This window comes from Anguilla anguilla, chromosome 5 (assembly GCF_013347855.1).
Source record: "Anguilla anguilla isolate fAngAng1 chromosome 5, fAngAng1.pri, whole genome shotgun sequence".
NCBI lineage: Eukaryota > Metazoa > Chordata > Actinopteri > Anguilliformes > Anguillidae > Anguilla > Anguilla anguilla.
The window spans coordinates 65,436,406-65,453,055 of record NC_049205.1 but is presented as its reverse complement, the minus strand read 5'-3'; the positions used below and the strand labels follow the sequence as shown (position 1 = coordinate 65,453,055).

The window sequence follows — 16,650 nt, the reverse complement described above, 5'->3', positions numbered from 1 at the left end:
CTCTGTGCAGTGTTAATGTACTGTATTAACCCTCTCTCTCAGTGCAGTGTTAATGTACTGTATTAACCCTCTCTCTCAGTGCAGTGTTAATGTACTGTATTAACCCTCTCTCTCACGCAGGTGTATTTAGGAATGCAGTAACCCACCCCCCTTCTCTCGGATGTCCACCACCTGGAATGTGGTTCATTTCCAATTTTACCTTCTGGAATAATTCTTTTCCAAACAAGTACTACAGCACCAGGTGACTTGACCAGTCACAGCCAGGCTGGTGACCAGGCTTTGTTCTCCTATTTGTGGAATAATTGTTATGGTCAGTGTGTAATGGAATTAGAATTTTTTAAATATCATACCGACAGCTCAATTTCATATCAGCTTCATAATATTCAGATAAACATAATCCAATAAAAACCGACACTGTGAACTGAAGGTCCTGAATTGAGATGGTGGTGACCCTAACCCTGCCTTTCTCACCCACAGGACGATGAGTAGTTTAACAGTTTAATCTCCACTGAAGAAAACTGTTATTTGACCTTTAACCTTGATTTTTAAAGCCTAATTCATATACAAAAGCCAACCACCTGATTCATGTAATTTTGCAGTCTGTATTTGACTTTCTTTAATAATTTTGATTCTTGATCATTGTTTCTTTATACATTTGTCACAGTTTGAGTGCGTAAATAAATTAATACATGAACTTCAGCCCTTATTATTCTGAATGGGAAACCAGGTATAATCTGTGTGCCAATACAGTGCTAAAAATTCTCCACCCACAAAAAAGAGCCTTTGCTTCCCTGCATATTTATGGAACAAGTCTGCCCTCTGCTGGATAGGATTGCACTTTGTATAAGACCTGAGTGGTTAAGAACGCTTTTATTATTATTATTATTATTATTATTATTATTATTATTATTATTAACAATTAATCACATTCACAATTCAAGTTAGGGACACAAATATAAATTGGCATTCATGACATGTAAGCAAAAATCATAACAGAAGCATAAAGGAATACCAGAGTCATAAAAGTCCACAGTCATAAAATAATTAAATAAACACAGGATTCTAAAGGTTATTACGGTAGCATTTAAAATAAAAGGTCTTGAGATATAAACTTGGATATAAAAGTGGTGTAAAACAGTTCAGAACAGTTAATACTCCCACAATACAATTAATACCACTACACTGATTTGATGGGAATAGCATGTTTTTTTCTTAACTGTAAATCAGAATTTTCCCGATGTGTTTCATATCTTTGGTACACGCCTTTGTAAGATTTTAAATTGAACCATTCAAATCCCGAACACTGCCAAAGCAGTCCCTCTTGCCGCCTGGATAGTTTCGGCCATCTTATCATAAGAACAATAGAATAGCGAATGAGAGTGAGGGACCTAATTCAGCGAAGGAAACTGCGTTCAGCGCTGAAGCAATGGGTGTGGCTCTCTGCAGCTATGATGCTATTAACATATCGGGCCTCCTTAAGAGGTGTAAGATGTCACTTGTGAGGAGATACAAGATTCAGATTTACTTCTATGGATCCTGACTACATTTTCTCCAAATAAACTTGACTTCTTCAACAAAAACATGAGCTGAGCTTTTCTTCTTACACCTTCTAACCCCAAAATTAAAGGTAAGTCTAAGTAATATGCCTTTTAGAAATATTGAGAGGAATGCTAACTCTCAACCCATAATCCCATCACTAACATTAGATATTACAGCACAGCTGAGCCTAACCTGATCCTGTCTCCAACACTAGATATTACACTGAGCTGAGCCTAACCTGATCCTGTCTCCAACATTAGATATTAGAGCACAGCTGAGTCTGGTATTGAATCCTCATGCACGGGTGGCAGCAGCAGTGGCAGTGATCTACAGGCACCTGCAGTCAGTGAGCAGCAGGTCAGGTGACCACAATTTCAGTGCACTTCAAGGTCCCTGCTTTACAGTGCCGTGAAATGGTGTTTGCCCCCTTCCTGATTTCTTCAATTATTGCATATTGTCACATTAGACAAAACATTTTAGACAAAATGTAATATTAGACAAACCGAATAAACACAAAGCACATTTTTGAAATTATTATTTCATGCATTTAATGGAAAAAGTTTTCAAACACCCATATCACCCATAATAGAATAGAAAAAATAATAGACCCCTGAGTTACTCAATCAACCAATTAACAAACTGTAATTAATAGTTAGATTCAGTTGACTGAACACTGCCAGGCTTGATTGCAGCCAGCCCTGTTGAATTTAAACTTCACTGATATAAAGCCTTACCACCATACTTACTCAGCGTGAAGTAATCGCCACAGTGTTTCTACAAGCACATGATTACATTTATTACATTTATTTGGCAAACGCTTTTATTCAAAGCGGTGTACAACAAGTGCATACTGAAGGTCACTGGAACAACTACAAACACAGGTCTGTTAAGGTACAATACTCATTATGTAACAGTTATTCATAGCCATGAACACATTAAGTTCAGCTCACACAGTAAGCATAGGCTAGGTCAGAGAGTAATGTTAAGTCAAACTAGGAGACATGAGGACAAGCTACAACATCAAGATATCGATACAAGTGCAATATAAGTGCTGGATGGAGGTACATGTAAAAGTGGTACAGGAGATGCATGCGTAACATGAAAGTGCTACAGGAACAAAGTAAAAGGATGTAAGTGATAAGAGTGATCCTAGATTGGGAGTGCCCTGCAGAGTGGTGATAGTTAGTCACTGCCACGATCAAAGGAAATTCCATAAGAGATGAGAAAAAAAGTTGTTGAAATATATTAGTCTGGGCAGAGGCGTCCCTGGGGGGGTGCGGGGGTGTGGACTGCACCGGATGACACCATCAGAGGGCGGTGACACCAAAAAGATTGGCAATACATTTTTTTGTGCAGTGTTTTGTGTAGCATCGTGTTGAAACAGCTAATCTCTCCGATGTAGTTTACTGCCGATTGATTTAATTAGCGGTATTAATGTGAGGAGAAGCGCTTTATCATTTGAATGCATAAATTGCAATTCCTTGTGCCCATACCCACCAATTCTATGAACAGATGAGTTTCAAACCTTGGTGCTGTGCTGTCAGGCAGCTAAAGTGCCCCCTTGTGGGCCTTAACTTGCAGGTCAAGTCTCCTGGCTCTACTGGTCTCGCCCCAATTAAGCTTCCCACTGCAGTCAGAACAGGGGCGACATAGCTCAGGAGGTAAGAGCGATTATCTGGCAGTCGGAGGGTTGCTGGTCCAAACCCCGCCCTGGGCGTGTCAAAGTGTCCTTGAGCAAGACACCTAACCCCTAACTGCTCTGGCGAATGAGAGGCATCAATTGTAAAGCGCTTTAGATAAAAGCGCTATATAAATGCAGTCCATTTACCATTTAGAACAGCAGAAAACCTGCCTATCTTCCACTGCAGTCAAAACAGCAGAAACCCTGCCCATCTTCCACTGCAGTCAGAACAGCAGAAACCCTTCCCATCTTCCACTGCAGTCAGAACAGCAGAAACCCTGCCCATCTTCCACTGCAGTCAAAACAGCAGAAACCCTGCCCATCTTCCACTGCAGTCAGAAAAGCTGAAACCCTGCCTATCTTTCACTGTAGTTAGAACAGCAGAAACCCCTGCCCATCTTCCACTGCAGTCAGAACAGCAGAAACCTCGCCCATCTCCTGGCAGAGACTGAAGACTCACCTCTGGCACCATGGATCCCCTGACATCTTCAGATATCCTTTCAATGTGTTACTTTTTTTTCCCTTTTGGATTATAGTTCAGAGGAGCTCCAGTCTTATCCGAAAAGGGCCGGTGTGGGTATCGGTTTTTGTTTTAGCCCAGCACTAAAACACCTGATTCAACTTATTAAGGTCTTAATTGAAGACTATGATTAGTTAAATAGTGATACTGGGTGTTGCAAAGCTGGGCTGAAGCAAAAACCTGCACCCACACAGGCCCTTTTTGGATAAGATTTTACACTCCTGTTATAGTTAGCTGTGTAAGGACAGGAAAGGTTATCTGCTAGTGGTAATTTTGGTACTATACAAATTGTAGTACATTTGTGCTAACGCCTGCACATACTGCCAGTCTTGGCTCAACGATTTAGCGTCAATTACCAGATGTACACATCTGAAAGAATTACACAGTTCTTTCAAATTCGCATCAAATTTAACTCGCATCAAATTTAAAACATTGGTCCTAGCATACCAGGCAGTCAAGGGATCAGCCCCAGCATACCTCCACAAGACATTCAAACCCTACATGCCAGCCAGATCCCTCCGTTCTGCTACCTCAGCACGCCTGGCACCTCCCCCTCTTCGCACCTGCGCTTCCAGAACACGTCTCCTGTCTGTTCTGGCCCCACGATGGTGGAATGACCTCCCCGTGGAGGTCAGAACAGCTGAGACACTGACCCATTTCGAGCGACGACTGAAGACTCACCTCTTCAGGCTGCACCTCTCCCCATCCCTCCCTACCTCCCTGTAATCTCTTAAATGACTGTAAGCTTAGGGTTGTAACTTGGTAGCTGTTTCGTAGGTGACTTAGTTAATGCACCTGTCTTAACTACTGCTTGTATTTTTTCCATAGACTGCATTGTTGCTGTTCTCGTTTGTGTTAGTAATCAGTTTAACCTTCAGGGTCCAAGTTGAACTATGCGGTTGTTCCCTGCACTTGGACCGGTACTTCTCTCTAGGGTTTTCGTCATATTTGTTCCTGGTTATGGTTATACACTTTGTTGTACATTGCTCTGGATAAGAGCGTCTGCCAAATGCCTGTAATGTAATGTAAAAATAATTAATTGATACAATTAAAAGTCCTGGGTGTGAATATGGGACATTTATTTTTCATGGCATGCTTTCACATTTCTGACATGTTGTGGCATAACAGGATAAACCAACCCTCGAGACATTGAAAATGTGTAATTAAGAACAATTAGCAGGATGGTACATATCAGGTATAATTTGATTATTCTCAGGTTACAGTTGCGGTTGAAAGAAAGCCAGCAAACACATGGTTCCCCAGGACCGAGTTTGAAAACTCCTGTAACATTTATTGTATAATCATGATGATGGCGTTGAGTATTATTATTGGCAGTAGTGGTTGTCGTTGTAGTAGTAGAATTCGTTATGTTACTTATTTCGATATTGGAATACATGAATAACGGACATATAGTCAGGAATTTACGGTAGCTGAAGAATTCCGCGTTCCCTCCCTGTCCCCGCCTATTCCTGCTCTGTGTTTGTGTGCGCGCTTCCCACTTCAAATTTACCGAAAGATAGGGGTGGGTGGGAAAGAAAATACAGGAAGACAGAGTTGTCCAGGGATATCGGAACCACAAAGATAGGTGGGTAAAAATAATACAAAAAGTAGCTAGAAATGCATTCTGTTTCCACTTGCTTTACGAGTCTATAAACAGGTATTGTAAAGATTGCATTCGTGTGTATGTAAATTCAAGTGAGGTGTTGAACGCTCGAATTTCCGTGATCGACGAATTGGGTTGGGCGCTACTGGAAAATATCCATTGAAGCCTATCCGATAGGCCTGGCTGTAGCGAACTAGCTAATTCCTTGTCAAAAATCCGGATGCTAAAAGTATTGCGTTGTGAACTACGGGTTCGGTGGTAGTTATCCAAAGAAGTGCTAGGCATATAGCCTCGATCGACTAACGTTAACTTGGCTAAGTCTCCCACGGATTCAAGGTTAGGCTCGCCCATCATCCTAACTTCCCTGGTTTAGCTAGCTAGTTAGAATGCGAAATATTTTGTTTTTCTGATGTGGGTTTGCTGTGTTAACTAGACTAACGTTAAGGTTACATAGGGTCGTTGAGATAAACTTCATTAACGGTCGCGTTTGCGTGTGTGGACAAGTCCGTTTCTTTTTTTCGGTTTCGTAGACGCTCATGGAAAGCCAAAAAAAACGTGTAATTACGTATTGCTAGTCTTCAGGCTGAGATTTCGGTTTCAAAACGTAGCTAGACTACAAGAGCTTTTCTGACATGCGATATGCCTTTTTGTATTGCACTAATGGTTTACACCGTTAGCTTACATTGTTGCTTAATGGTTCGACTTACTTAGCCTTCTGTTTTTTGAAGGCAATAGTAGCTAGACTAGCATATCGACACATTAGCACTGCTAAATGGCTATCAATTTAACTTGGCTAGCTTTGCTAGCCACATAGCGTGCAATTAGACTACAGAGGTGGCCTCTAATTTCTGTTGTCTAACGTTAGCATTAACGTGGCTAACGGTCAGTGCTTGTGCGTAAAACATTGAATCAGACTGTTTGAGAGACAATGTAAGAAGCTTAGCTGTTATATTTACAGCTAATGTCATCCGAGTTTTATTTTTCATCAAACGTTACATTAGTCTAGCTGGCTTGGTAGCTAAGACACCAGGCTAGCTTTAGCTTTAGCCATATGCGTGCTTTAGCTGATTACGGCTAAATTAACTACATTTTCTATAGCTAGACTACATGAAAATGTTGCCTGTTGGAATTGTAGCTATAAATATACTGTTATATGAACCGCATTGCGGGTTTGGCTCGAAATCTTTGGTTATTTTATTTGGCTAGGTGGCTAATGCTAAAGGTAGCTCACTAAATTACCAGGTTTTTTTAACCTGCCATGGTCCAGACGTGTTGGCTGCTTGTAACGTATGGTTTCACAATCTGATGTTTTTCATTGATCTCCTGTGCTGACTTTTTTCATAATTTTGTTTAGCTAGCATAGTTGGCTAAATTGTTGCTCTTTGGTGTTGTTGGGTGGCAACATCTTGGCTAATATTTTCTGTTTTAAAAGTTCGACGATTGGGACCATTGCCTCTGTTAGGCTACGCAGTGACGCCCGACGTTCAGCAGAGCCATTAAAGCGCCCGCTGGACCGAGTGAACGCAGGTTGGGGTTCGCTTATTCGCCTGGATTTATCTGGATGCTCATTTTAGGTTTTTGCTTTTCTTGGGACATCTGTGTTGCCGCAAAGCGTGACCTCATGTACTGATTGTACAGCAACAAACAGGTGCACAGTGATCGTAGAAGTATCTGCGGTATTTCCCAAAAGTTCCCCCCGCTAGTGTATTTTCGTTCTGCCAAAATCTGATTTATATGCATTTGGAAAGTCTGGTAGCAGATAATCTTAGCAGCATAATTGGTGAAATCTTAAAATTGTGAATTTGTTGGAGTATGTATGGAGGGGGGCTGTGATCTTTGTACTACGCATTTGCTCCCTCGCGGCAAAGTGTGTTAAGGACTACACGCTGGATTTCATTTTGGGCTTTTGCCAGTTAAGCGAGAACTTGTTTGGTGGGTCAAGGAAGAAAGTGTCTGTCTGTGTGTGGGGAGAAAAAACAGTGACCAGGCGTGGTCGATTTTTTTTTTTTTTTAAAGAAGCACTGCTTATCCGAGTTGTGGGCGGTTGAGGTGAATAGTGCTCCACTTTGTCCACACAGTGCTGAACCTGTACTGTTATACCAATGTTCGCTAAAAGGCTTGACCTGATGCAGACTTCTGGGCTACATTACATACATCACATTACGCCATTTATGTGGTTATGTTTGCGAATTTAATAATGATCGGCCACGTCTCAAATTTGGCTTCGAGAGTGATTTTTTTTTTTTTTTTTTTTAAGTTGTGCCGCAGTTATGACTATTCGATAATGAATTACGTGTTATGTTTGCGGATTTAATAATAATGATCGGCCACGTCTCAAATTTGGCTTCGAGAGTGATTTTTTCTTCTTCTTTTTTTTAAAAGTTGTGCCGCAGTTATGACTTCGATAATGATTTACCCTAAACGCACCTCGTTGGCGTGTTTGAGGAGGGGTCAAGTCTGAACCACAGCTGCGTGGTGTAGTTTGGATTTTGACGTATTCCAGATGACCTGCAGGCATGGTGTCCTGACCTTTGCTTACTCGGCGTGGGAGTGCGAGTGTATGCATGTTCTGCCCCTTAAAAAATGTTTAGGGGATCAGTCGGGCCTGGCCCCAGACGATGTAAAGTTGTAAGAGTATCGATGCACTGTCCCGGTGTTCTGCTGACGACAGCAGCAGCGACGAAGAGGAGCCCCAGAGCACCTGGCGCTAATGTGCGCCGTGCGATTTACCGGGTTTGTGTCTCAGTGTGAGCTGGGCTGTGTGCAGGGAGCGGGCGGAGATTACGTCCGGCTCCGTTTACTCATTACCCAGAGAAATGCATTTGCGCGGGTTTATCAGCGACACAGAGCTTCCCGACACCGCTCTTTCCGCCTTCGCCCGTAACGGCGTCTGTCAGGAGGCAGCTGGTCGTGGCAGACATGTTTGGGTGTGCCTTCCTACCTTAGGGACCTGAGGTGGGAAATGACGTGTTAAAATGGCGCTTATTTACAGTAGCTTGCCTTTCTACCAGAATTCGCCCTGTTTAGTCAGCAGCGCTGCCGTGTTCTCTACCCCAGGGCGTGTCCCTAGTCCAAAGTTCAAAGAGAAGGCTTTTTGAAAGGAAGGACAGTTCTCTCTCTCCCCCCTCCCTCCCTCCCCCTTTCTCTTTTTCGCTCGCTTGCTAGCTGTATCTCTCGCTCGCTCTCTATCTCTCCCTCTTGCTTGCTTTCTATCTCTCTTCCTCTCTTTCGCTCTCTATCGCTCTCCTTGCTCTCTTGCTTTCTCTCTCTCCCCCTCCTCTCTCTGTCTCTTGCTGTTAGTCCAGTCTCTCTCTCTCCAGTGTAAATATGGCTCTTGCTGTAGAGGCTGATGGTTGGCTTAGAGCTGCAGGTGTGCTCAACTGATTGTATTTCACCTGCTGCTCCAGCACAGGGGCCTTGTCCCTCCATGTGTGTAATTACTCTTTACTATAATTACTGTAATCTGTGAGAGACATTCACAATGCCCATCGCATTCCCCAGTTGACAAACAGCAAGCTAATGACAGCAGCGTGCTTGCTGTGCGGACCAATAGGGCAGCAGTATGCGTGCTGTGCGGACCAATAGGGCAGCGTATGCTTTCTGTAAACAAGACTATAAAGAGTACATTAATCAGTTTGAATCAGATATTTGGCATTGTCCATTTTTAAAGTGTGGTGAGGTGTGTGTGTGTGTAATCAGTGTGGTGGTGTGTAAGTTGTGTGTGTAATCAGTGTGGTGGTGTGAGGTGTGTGTGTAATCAGTGTGTGAGGTGTTTGTATGATCAGTGTGGTGGTGTGTGAGGTGTGTGTGTGATCAGCGTTGTGGTGTGTAAGGTGTGTGTATGTGATCAGTGTGGTGGTGTGTGAGGTGTGTGTATGATCACTGTGGTGGTGTGTGTGTAATTAGTGTGGTGGTGTGTGTATGATCAGTGTGGTGGTGTGTGAGGTGTGTGTATGATCACTGTGGTGGTGTGTGTGTAATCAGTGTGGTGGTGTGTCTATGATCAGTGTGGAGGTGTGTGTGTAATCAGTGTGGTGGTGTGAGAGGTGTGTGTGTAATCAGTGTGGTGGTGTGTGAGATGTGTGTAGGATCAGCGTTGTGGTGTGTAAACTGTTCAACAGCTAGATATCTTTGTTGAGCTGTTAATTGGTAAAATCAGGTGTGCCACAGTAGAACTACAGTGACACCCTGCAGGATGGTAGAGGTTCAGAAACAGGGTTGGTTACTGCTGGTTCACACAGTGGCCTTTGGTGACGTTGGCCTTGATGGCGTTAATGTGCTGTAATATATAACGGGCATTGCCATGTGTGTGCCAGGGTGTACTTACGTGCATGTTGGTGTGTGTTCGGAATGTATGCATATATGATGAGCCTTACCTGCTTGTGTGAGCTTTTTACGGCTTTGCATTGTGTGTATTTAATGAAAAATGTGTGGTAAGTTACTCTAGATATGGGTGTATGCTAAATGGCGAGACACGGTGTGTGCCTGTGTGTCATGTGTGTGTCATGCGTGTGTCTTCTACACTGGCCCTCGTCCAGTCAGCAAGTGGATTATCAGTGAAATACTGAGGCATTAACTCACACTGACACCTGTACATAATGGCTCTTTATCCTCATTTCCCCCAACAGTCTGCCCCCCCCACAGTCTGCCTCCCCTCCCCCGCCTCGGTCTGCCCCCCCTCCCCCGCCTCAGTCTGCCCCCTCCCCTGCCTGCCCTGTGCTGATGTCACGCTGCTGGGAATGTTGATGCCCCAGCTCCTGATTGGTGGCAGTCCCCTGCTCCCCCACCCCCCTCCCAGTGGCCTGCGTGTCTGTGCTCGCAGGTGCAGTTGGTCACAGAGATGCAGGTATTTTAAACAACAGAGTGCCAGGAATGTGGATTGGGGGGGGGTAACAGGGTAGGGGGTTAATGGTGTAGAATTTGGTGTGTTACAGGATAGACAGAGGTGTGTGTGTGTGGTCACATGGTGCTCAGATGCAACGTTTTTTGCTAGTTTTTTTTGGGTGGGGGGGGGGGGGTGTGTTTGTCTCACTTGTAAGTAAATTATCCAAGTGGGGAGAATTAAAATTGTAGCTACCATTTACTGATGTTTTAATTTAATATCCTGTCCAAAGAATGGAGGAACTTAACCTTAAGCTAGCTGATATGTAGCTAGCTAAGCAGCCAGTGTTCTTTTCATGCAGCTAACATAGTTATACACCACCAGTGAACTTGGTAGGCTGGCTATGTATGGTTTATTAGGGGTCCTACGAAGTAGGAACCCTATTGTTTTTGTTAGTAGTATTATTATTATTCTTTTCTTGGAAATGGTCAAATAACTCAAAAAGTCCTTGACCAAAAATGATATAAATTACCAGGTCGAAACTAGAGACCATGAGTAACTATGCCAGAAAGAATGACCATGATTCGTCCATAGGTGGCGCTATAGTAACTGATTCAAAACGCAAATTTCAAAATGCTGGCATTTCCACCCCGTTTGATGAAAATTCATGAAACCAGGTGTACTTGTGTCATTCCTCATGAGGAACAAATATGCCTCAAGAAAAGTCCGCCATGATGGATTTTCCTGCAGATTGAAAATTTGGCAAAACGTATAAAAACTTTCTCCTAATAAACCGTAAGTCCGATTGGTCCAAAATTGCCCACGTACGTGTATGGTGCATGTCTCCGTATACGGTGTTAACAGCTAAGAGATCCATTCCAAGATGGTGGAGAAACTGGTATTTAACAAAAAACAAAATTTGGCCACAAATTTCAAATGCTTATAACTTTTTACAGCAATAATCTAGGGACTTGAAACGGGCTGGGCATGAAGAGGACATTACCATGCCGTACAGTATCGGGACAGTTGCAAATTTCTCAAAAAACAAGGAAATTACAGGCATTAGAAATTTTGCGGGAAGGTAATGCTAATATAACGCTTTAAAACTCATCTTCTCATGAACGCTTTACCTGATTCCGTCACCATGGCGCATGTACTCTTGGGTATTCTCTCGATCAAGGGAGAGAAGGACAAGTCGTTTCGTAAAATATTGTGTGATTTGTGGCATGACAAAGTTGGCACTCCATGCTAATGCACATTCATATTTCTAAGTAATGTTTCTCATGAACCGGAAGTTGGATCGTCTCACGCACGGGTATGTAGATTGTCCAAAGTCCTGAAATGTATGCCGCTTGGACTCTTCTCCTTCGCCTAGTATTTACCCGGCTTGGACGTGTTCGTAGGACCCCGCATTGCTGCTTGCAGCTATATTTCATAAAATTAATATTGACACACACTTATTACAGTACATTAACACTGCACTGGGAGAGAGGGTTAATGCAGTACAGTACATTAATACTGCACTGAGAGAGAGGGTTAGTGCAGTACAGTACATTAACACTACACTGAGAGAGAGGGTTAATGCAGTACAGTACATTAACACTGCACTGAGAGAGAGGGTTAGTGCAGTACAGTACATTAACACTGCACAGAGAGAGAGGGTTAATGCAGTACAGTACATTAACACTGCACAGAGAGAGAGAGGGTTAATACAGTACAGTACATTAACACTGCACTGAGAGAGAGGGTTAATACAGTACATGAACACTGCACAGAGAGAGAGAGATGGTTAATACAGTACAGTACATTAACACTGCACTGAGAGAGAGGGTTAGTGCAGTACAGTACATTAACGCTGCACAGAGAGAGAGGGTTAATACTGTACAGCACATTAACACTGCACTAAGAGAGAGGGTTAGTGCAGTACAGTACATTAACACTGCACTGGGAGAGAGGGTTAGTGCAGTACAGTACATTAACACTGCACTGGGAGAGAGGGTTAGTGCAGTACAGTACATTAACACTGCACTGCGAGGGAGGGTTAATGCAGTACAGTACATTAACACTGCACAGAGAGAGAGGGTTAATACAGTACATTAACACTGCACTGAGAGAGAGGGTTAATACAGTACATTAACACTGCACTGAGAGAGAGGGTTAATACAGTACATTAACACTGCACAGAGAGAGAGGGTTAATACAGTACATTAGCACTGCACAGAGAGAGAGAGAGGGTTAATGCAGTACAGTACATTAACGCTGCACAGAGAGAGAGGGTTAATACAGTACATTAACACTGCACTGAGAGAGGGTTAGTGCAGTACAGTACATTAGCACTGCACAGAGAGGGAGGGTTAATACAGTACATTAACACTGCACAGAGAGAGAGGGTTAATACAGTACATTAACACTGCACTGAGAGAGAGAGGGTTAATACAGTACAGTACATTAACACTGCACTGAGAGAGAGGGTTAATACAGTACATGAACACTGCACAGAGAGAGAGAGAGGGTTAATACAGTACAGTACATTAACACTGCACTGAGAGAGAGGGTTAGTGCAGTACAGTACATTAACGCTGCACAGAGAGAGAGGGTTAATACAGTACATTAACACTGCACAGAGAGAGAGAGGGTTAATGCAGTACAGCACATTAACACTGCACTAAGAGAGAGGGTTAGTGCAGTACAGTACATTAACACTGCACTGGGAGAGAGGGTTAGTGCAGTACAGTACATTAACACTGCACTGGGAGAGAGGGTTAGTGCAGTACAGTACATTAACACTGCACTGCGAGAGAGGGTTAATGCAGTACAGTACATTAACGCTGCACAGAGAGAGAGGGTTAATACAGTACATTAACACTGCACTGAGAGAGGGTTAGTGCAGTACAGTACATTAGCACTGCACAGAGAGGGAGGGTTAATACAGTACATTAACACTGCACAGAGAGAGAGGGTTAATACAGTACATTAACACTGCACTGAGAGAGAGAGGGTTAATACAGTACAGTACATTAACACTGCACTGAGAGAGAGGGTTAATACAGTACATGAACACTGCACAGAGAGAGAGAGAGGGTTAATACAGTACAGTATATTAACACTGCACTGAGAGAGAGGGTTAGTGCAGTACAGTACATTAACGCTGCACAGAGAGAGAGGGTTAATACAGTACATTAACACTGCACAGAGAGAGAGAGGGTTAATGCAGTACAGCACATTAACACTGCACTAAGAGAGAGGGTTAGTGCAGTACAGTACATTAACACTGCACTGGGAGAGAGGGTTAGTGCAGTACAGTACATTAACACTGCACTGGGAGAGAGGGTTAGTGCAGTACAGTACATTAACACTGCACTGCGAGAGAGGGTTAATGCAGTACAGTACATTAACACTGCACAGAGAGAGAGGGTTAATACAGTACATTAACACTGCACTGAGAGAGAGGGTTAATACAGTACATTAACACTGCACTGAGAGAGATGGTTAATACAGTACATTAGCACTGCACTGCGAGAGAGGGTTAATGCAGTACAGTACATTAACACTGCAGAGAGAGAGAGGGTTAATACAGTACAGTACATTAACACCACAGAGAGAGGGTTAATACAGTACATTAACACTGCACAGAGTAAGGGGTGTAGTCTGGGCTAATGGGAAGGTGGCAGTGAGCTGGGCGGAGCTTGCTGCTGACTCATTCACCTCTGTGTGGGCTAGGGGAGGGGCTTATGAGGACGAGTGACCGCGTGAGACAAGACGGGAAGACAGAGAAAGAGTGTGAGAAAGAGGGAGGGGGAGAGAGAGGGAATGGGAAAGAGAGAGGAGATTGGGAAAGCAGGAGGCCGATTCCCCAGGCAGCGGCGTGTAAATTCTTCGGTGACTGATACTGTGGGACATGCCAGAACACCTGCTGGAATGTGCAGGGCGGGGCGGGGGCGGCGGGGGCGGCGGTTTGGGTGAGGGAGAGATGGAGAGAGATTGGGGAGGCGTGTCCTGCTCATGCTCAGAAACTGCTCTCTCTTTGTCCTACTTACAGCCCGCCCTCTGAGCTCTTAGTGCTGTGAACAGAAGCTGTTCTGACCTCACTCACACAGTCGGGTGACACACATGCGCTCACACACACACACACACACACACACACACACACACACAAACATGCACACACACTCTCTCACGTTGTTACTCACACACTGCCACAGAGTTGCATACGCTCCACATTCCCATGAACTAACTCGGTCTGTCTCTCTCTCTTTCTCTTACTCACACACACACACACACTCTCACGTGCTCACCCACTCATTCATTCACTCACTCACACACACACACACACACACACACACACTGAAATGCGGTTGTCCAAATTCTTGAATGTTTATGCTGTGACCACAATATACAAAAAATAAAATGTGTAGCAATCTTGGAATTGCTCTGTATACCGCAAACTCCATAAGGTTTGGAACAAAAGCATATTTGTTCTTAATAAACGCTGTACTCCACAAGTTTTGATTTGTAATCAAACAATGCCCATGTAGTTAAAGTGCACATTCTCAGCTTTTATTGAAGGGTATTTTATACACTTTGGTTTTACCATGTGGAAATTACAGAACTTTTTATACATAGCCCCCATTTTAGGGAATCATAATCTTTGGGACATATTAACATTATGTAAATCGTAGTCCTGTTGAGTACTTTGTCTCATATCCTTTGCATGCAATGACTGATTGAAGTCTGTGACTCTCAGGACCAGGCAGAGCATCACCTGAGCATCTTCCCTGGTGATGCTCTGCCTGGCCTGTACTGCAGCCGTCTTCAGCTCCTCCGCCTGGCCTGCACTGCAGCCATCTGCAGCTCCTGCTTTTTTCACGGACTGGTTGCCTTAAGTTTCTTGTCAGCATATGAAACACATTTTCATTTGGATTCAGATTGGGAGAATGACTTGGCCAGTCAAGATTGTTTCTGTTTTTGGCTTTGTTGCTTCAGTAGTTTGGGATCATAGGATGAAGCGCCATCCAATGAGTTTGAAGGCATTTGGTTGAACTTGAGCAGATAAATACTTGTGTATACTTCAGAATTCATTCTAGTGCTGCTATCAGCAGTTACATCATCAATGAAAACGAGTGAGCCAGTACCTGTGGCAGCCAAACATGCCCAAACCATAACACCCACCACCATGTTTCACAGGTGAGGGGGGTGCTTTGGATCTTGGGCAGTTCCTTTTGGCCTTCACACTTTGCTCTTGCCATCACCCTGATGAAACTGTATCCTGGTCATTCTTTGTGGTTAACTAGTGGTTTGCATCTTGCAGTGTAGCCTCTGGAGTTCTGCTCATCAGTTCTTCTGTGGACAGTAGTTCACACCGCCTCCTGAAGTGTGTTTCTGATCTGTGAATTCAGTCATCAGCTGTAGAGCTCTTCCTTGGCATACTAGGCCCTTTGCGGTTACTGAGCTCACCAGCATACTGTATGTCGAGTCTGTGGAATCTACATTAGAGCTGACTGTATGTAGTGTGTTGTGTGTGTGTAGTGTGTCTGTTGTGTCTGTGTAGCGTGTAGAGTGTAGTGTGTGTGTAGCATGTAGTGTGTGTGTATGTAGTACGTGTAAGGTGTAGCGTGTTGCGTGTAGCGTGTACTGAGCCTCCCTCCTTGCAGAGCGGGATGGATAGAGGGAACAGATGGAAAGCGGAGAAATGAAATTGCGCAAATTAACACCTGTGAGGGTGTCTGCACCCAGAATAGCATCAGAACCGCACTTCCCATCAGCCCCTGGGGCTGACGCCAGGCATGCTCACAGCTCAGCGGCACTTCTGGTGAAGGTGTGAGAGAAGAGCGGCTTTGATAGCTGTGAGGAAGTGGCTGCTTGCCATGCAGAAGGAAGTGCTCTTGTGCTTATTTTGCTCTCAGAAGCTGGCATACGAATGAAAGCATTCTGAAAGCGTCCCTGTTTAGCTCCTCCCGTCAAACAGGCCAATGACCTCGTGAACCACGGACAGCATGATGTCATCGCTTCTGTTCAAACAGAAAACCTGGCTCAGTCATTGTTTACTTAATACTTAAATCTACAGTGAAGCTAGTGAAGCCATGCTTCCTTACTTTAACTTTTTTACCAACCCTTATACACCTGCCTATTATCGAACCTTACACTGCAGCAGTACATTATCAAACCTTACACTACAGCAGTCTGTCCCACTCTCAGTCTGACTATGGAGCGGTCTGTCCCCCCCTCTCTCTCTCTCTCTCTTCGGGTATAATGGTCTGTCCCTCTTTCTCTCTCTGGGTGTAATGGTCTGTCCCCCCCTCTCCAAGTGTAATGGTCTGCCCCCCCCCCCCCTCTGTGTGTAATGGTCTGTCATCCTCTCTCTGGGTGTAATGGTCTGTCCCCCCCTCTCTGGGTGTAATGGTCTGTCCCCCCCTCTCTGGGTGTAATGGTCTGTCCCCCTCTCTCTGGATGGAATGGTCTGTCCCCCCCTCTCTGGGTGTAATGGT

The 16,650-nt window shown here is 44.1% G+C and overlaps 1 protein-coding gene across 8 annotated transcripts in view; it reads left to right on the top strand.

Annotated features, from left to right (window-relative positions):
• Positions 1 to 5,183: 5,183 nt before the first annotated feature.
• The window catches only part of ctnnd1 (catenin (cadherin-associated protein), delta 1), a 32,597-nt gene continuing 21,130 nt past the window's right edge, over positions 5,184 to 16,650 (top strand). For 5 of the 8 annotated variants that reach the window (XM_035417746.1, XM_035417748.1, XM_035417744.1 and 2 more), the window contains exon 1: positions 5,184 to 5,325. The gene's annotated coding sequence lies outside the window, so the exon portion shown is untranslated. Of the gene's footprint in view, positions 5,326 to 5,395; positions 5,680 to 16,650 lie in introns of those variants that run through there. The other 3 variants (XM_035417749.1, XM_035417750.1, XM_035417745.1) reach the window with 3 other exon arrangements.